The sequence below is a fragment of the Pseudonaja textilis genome, chromosome 1 (assembly GCF_049901715.1).
Source record: "Pseudonaja textilis isolate UNSWEBS1 chromosome 1, rPseTex1.2, whole genome shotgun sequence".
In the NCBI taxonomy this organism is placed as follows: Eukaryota; Metazoa; Chordata; class Lepidosauria; order Squamata; family Elapidae; genus Pseudonaja; species Pseudonaja textilis.
Genome location: NC_141990.1, coordinates 172,603,276 through 172,608,642, shown reverse-complemented (window position 1 = coordinate 172,608,642; position 5,367 = coordinate 172,603,276). Strand labels below are relative to the sequence as shown.

The 5,367-nt window shown below is 41.4% G+C and overlaps 1 pseudogene; it reads right to left on the bottom strand.

Annotated features, from left to right (window-relative positions):
• Nucleotides 1–914: 914 nt before the first annotated feature.
• On the bottom strand, nucleotides 915–1,929 carry LOC113434056 (protein CFDP2-like; annotated as a pseudogene).
• Nucleotides 1,930–5,367: the final 3,438 nt, after the last annotated feature.

Below are 5,367 nucleotides of genomic sequence, written 5' to 3'. Positions count from 1 at the left end.
CAGAAGTAGATGTTTTTCTGGAACTCCCTAGCTTTCTCATTGATCCAGCGTATACTGGCAATTTGATCTCTAGTTCCCCTGCCTCTTCGAAATCCTGCCCGTACTTGTGGTAGTTCTCGATCCACATATTGCTGGAGTCTAGCTTGTAGGATTTTAAGTATAACTTTATTAGCATATGAAATGAGTGCAGTGGTGCGACAGTTTGAACATTCTTTGGCATTGCCTTTCTTTGGAATTGGAATGTAAACTGACCTTTTCAAATCTTGTGGCCACTGTTGAGTTTTCCAAATTTGCTGGCAAATGGAGTGTAGTACTTTTACTGCATCATCTTTTAATATTTTGAATAGCTCAGCTGGAATACTGTCACCTCCACTAGCTTTATTGTTGCTCAGTTTTCTTAAGGCCCATTTCACTTCACATTCTAGGATGTCTGGCTTGAGGTCAGTGACCATCCCATCGTGGTTATCAGGGACGTTAAGCTCATTCTTGTATAGTTCTTCTATGTAACATTGCCACCTTTTCTTAATCTCTTCTGCCTCAGTTAGGTTCCTGCCATTTTGGTCCTTTATCATGCGCATCTTTGCATGAAATGTTCCCTTCATATCTCCAATTTTCTTGAAGAGATCTCTGGTCCTCCCTATTCTATTGTTTTGTTCTATTTCTTTGCACTGTTTATTTAAGAAGGCATTCCTATCTCTTTTAGCTATTCTCTGGAATTCTGCATTCAGTTGGGTGTCTCTTTCTCTTTCTCCCTTGCCTTTCGCTTCCCTTCTTTCCTCAGCTATTTGCAAAACTTTGTCAGGCAGCCATTTTGCTTTCTTGCATTTCTTTTTTTGGTGGGGGGATGGTTTTAGTTGCTACCTCTTGTACAACGTTGCAAACCTCTGTCCATAGTTCTTCAGGCGTTCTGTCTATCAGATCTAATTCCTTAAATCTATTTGTCATCTCTACTGTATATTCATCTTGATATGATTTAGTTCATATCTGAGTGGCTTAGTGCTTTTCCCTACTTTCTTCAATTTAAGCCTAAATTTTGCAACGAGAAGCTCATGATATGAGCCATAGTCAGCTCCTGGTCTTGTTTTTACTGACTGTATAGAGCTTTTCCATCTTTGGCTGCAGAGCACATAGTCAATCTGATTTCTGTATTGACCGTCCAGTGATGTCCATGTGTAGAGCCGTCTCTTGGGTTGTTGGAAAAGAGTGTATGCTATAACCATTGTATTCTCTTGACAAAATTTTATCAGCCTGCTTCATTTTGTACTCCAAGGCCAAACTTGCCTGTTATTCCAGTTATCTTTTGGTTTCCTGCTTTAGCATTCCAATCCCCCATGATGATAAGGACATCATTTTTGGTGTTAACTCTACAAGGTGCTGTAGGGCTTCATAGAAGGGATCAATTTCATCCTCTTCAGCACCAATGGTTGTGGCTGTGATATTGGTTTGAACTGAGATTATTATGTCATTTTGGGGATTGTATCCCAGTATTCATTTTCGTACTCTTTTATTGATTATGAAGGCTACTTCATTTCTTCTGAGGGATTCTTGCCTGCAGTAGTATACCTGATGGTCATCTGAATTAAATTCACCCATTCCTGTCCATTTTAGTTCGCTGATTCCTAAGAAGTCGATGTTCAGTCTTGTCATCTCTTGTTTGAGCATGTCCAGCTTGCCTTGATTCATGGATCTTACATTCCAGGTTCCTATGGAGAATAGATCTTTACAGCATCGGAGTTTCCTTTCGCCATCAGATGCATCCACAGTTGAGAGTCCTTTAAGCTTTGGGCCAATCACTTCACTCTTTCTGGCTCTACTAGTACTAGCCCTCTGCTTTTCCCCAGTAGCATTTTGGACACCTTCTGACCTGGGGGACTCATCTTCCAGCATCATATCTTTTGCCTTTTGGTACTGTCCATATGGGGTTTTCATGGCAAAGATACTGGAGTGGATTGCTATTTCCTTCTCCAGTGGATCACCAAAAAAATTACAATCCAACCTTTTGCTTTACATTTCTAAATGTTTCAAGCCATATCTATAATGGCAAAGTCATTTTAGTTGTCAGAACCTAAAAGCAAAGATTCTTTTTTTTTTTAGTTTTGAGTACAAAATCATAGAAGCAGTTTCCAATCGGGAACAAAATTAGATAGCTTCTTCTCTTTCATTAGAACAGTTAATTTTGCCATTGCCAACTCCATCACCTTTACCAACCATTCTTCCATTGTAATATATCTTTCTACCTATCTTTGCATATAAGATTCTCACCACTATATTATATAACAACAAAATTCTGAATTTTCTAAATTCCTGATAATGTTTTCATCATTGTATTAAAGCAATCAGTTCTCTCACACAGCTTTTCTACTAATCTCTTATAACAATGTGGAGAGGTAACAATATTAAGGTAGTAGAAGAGAATAATGTGGCAAAGGTGGAGATTAAACTGGAATAGGATTTGAGTGGTCTCAAATCAGGTAATCTTTTGGTACCTTTCCCCAAAGTACTTTTCATGAAAATATTCTGACTTGTTAGATTATTACAGAACGTCTACTACCATGTTATAGTATAGGTAATCCTTGCTTAGTGATTGTCTCATTTAGCAACCATTCATAGTTACAACAATGATGAGAAGTAGCTTTGTAGCCAGTCCTTGCATTTATGACCTTCATGGATAGGTAAAGCAAAGGAAAGCTGAAGTGGGAACACAAGCAACTCATTACTTCATTTAATGACACCTTTGTTTAATGACTGAGTTGCTGGTCCCAACTATGTCCACTGAATGAGAACTACCTGTAAATATGGATGGATTCATACCTATGAGCAAACAAAGAAGTGTAAATTTAACTTTGCCTCAGATTTATAGTTTCCCCTAGTATGTTTGGCAATCTTAATAGCCCTTCTATGAATGCTGTGCAGAAGAAGATGAAGCAGGTCATTAAAAAATGGCATTTCCTCCAATGGCATCTATTGTGGAAAATCTGAGGGGAGGAAGATGTATAACACAAGACCGGATGACCCTTTTGCTTGAGTTTATTCTGTTTCTAATGCTTGGGGGGTGTTTTTATAAATAAAGGTAATTTCTATTCATTCAAATTGTTTAGTGTTTTTTAAAAATGTGTTAATATCTGTTAAACATTCATTCTCTATTTTTGATTTCACTTTTGCTTTTCTTCTACAGCTGTACAATTATATATGGGTATGTCTTTGTGTGTGTGTATGTGTGTGATGAACGAAGGCAAATATACATGTCCTAGGATGATGAAAGATCAAATTTGGGTCAGTCACTTGGACCAGAGGTTTCGTCTTCCGAGTTTTTGGACTCATGCTGGAGCCCATTCTCAGGGAACTTTTCTCTAACAATTCACTGACAATGGGCTCTGACATTAATACAAAAACTTGGAGAACAAATCTCTGGTCCAGGTGACTAACCCAGATTGGATCCTGCAATATGTATATTTATATGTTTGTCTTTCTGTCTGTTTATCATCTATCTGTCTGTCTGTCTGTCTGTCTGTCTGTCTGTCTGTCTGTCTATCTATCTATCTATCTATCTATCAATCTATCAGTCTATCAATCCATCCATCCTTCCATCCATCCATCCATCCATCCATCCATCCATCCATCCATCCATCATCTATTATTTTGTGTTTGCCTTTGTATGGTTGTAAACTTTAGATGTGTATTATCCAGGTGTGCAATTCAACTGGTATAACAACCGGTTCAGTGAGCAGGTGCTTTGTGCGCTGCAGAGTGTTTGCTACTGATCTTCTCCAGCATCCCTTGTGTGTTAAACAGCTGATACGTGGCAATTTGCTGTGCTGTGTGAATCAGCTGAGCTTGAAAAACAGGATATAAACCACATCCTAGATCCCAACAGGCAGGCCCAACAGCTGATCATTGGAGCAAACTTAACCGGTTTGCTCCCAGCTAATCCTTGGAACTACCAGTTTGCCCAAACCAGCCCGAATCAGTAGAATCCCACCTTTGATACTATCTAAAGCAGGGCCACCAACCATTCAGACCTAAGGGACCAATACATTCATAATTTTAAATCCCGCAGACCTCGAATATGAATCCAACGCACTGCTTGCTGAAGCACCTGGACTCCCAGGGACATGATGGGGTTCTTCGGGCACTTAGCTTGGCCACCTGTTTCTGCAACCTTAAACACTCAAAGAGTCATGTGGACCCATTTCCCACAGATAACAAAACATTGGGAGCCACAAAACCTGGGTTGGTGTGGCCAACTCAACATCACTCATTCCCACTCAGTTACATGACACTCCCCAGCCATGCCTACCCAGGTTTTGTGACTCCCAGTGCTTTCTTTTCTATGGGAAACAGGTATATCTCTCTCTCTGTATCTCTCTCTGTGTGTCTCTTTCCCCCTGTCTCTTTCTCTCTCTTCCCCCTCTCTTTCTCTCTGTCTTTCTCATCTCTCCTTCCTCTCTGTCTCTCTCTCATCTCTCATCTCTCATCTCTCATCTCTCATCTCTCTCTCTTTCTCTTTCTCCCTGTCTCTCTCTGTGTGTATTTGTCTTTCTCTCTGTCTTTCTCTCTTTGTCTCTCTCTGTCTCTCTCTTTCTATCTCTCTCTGTATCACTCTGTGTGTGTGTGTCTCTCTCTCTTTTTCTGTATCTCTCTCTCTTTCTCCCTATCCTCTCTCTCTGTGTATTTCTCTTTCTCTCTTTGTCTGTCTGTCTGTCTGTCTGTCTGTCTGTCTCTCTCTCTCTCTCTCTCTCTCTGTCTGTCTGTCTGTCTTTCTCTGTCTCTGTTTCTCTCTTTTTCTTTCATCTCTCTATCATTCTGATTCTCTGGTGCTCTCTGGGTCTTGTGGGCGGTTCTTTGGCCTTTGTTGATGCTAAATGCACCCCAGTTGCTCCCGGAGATGCACAACCTGCTCTCCGCCCCGAGATACTCACCCAACCCAGCTGCAGCTGATGTTCCATATCGTAATGGGCTCCTGGAGGAGGAGGGGATGCTGTTTCCCCCATTGTGAAGTGCGCTAAATTTAACTGTGCTGCACAAGGCACTGCAAGAGCAGAAGGCAGGCCATGGGGGTGCCAAGAGCAGTGGCAGAGAGAAATGGCTAGCTGGGCCAGTCTCAGGGCAGAGAGGAAGTTGCGCATCTCCCCAAGCGACCAAAATGTGCACAGCACCAAAAAGAGCCAGAAGCACCTGCGAGACACAGCAATCGATGAGGAAACTATAGGGGCGCTTTGCTCCTGCTCTGGAATATGGAGCGAGTCTCCATCCTCCACCTGTTAAGTTTGGGCAATGAGAGGCTGAACCAGAGCATGAGTGCAACAATACTTTATTATAACAATAAAGGGCTGACCGTGCTTGCCACGCCTGGAACTGGCTCGCAGC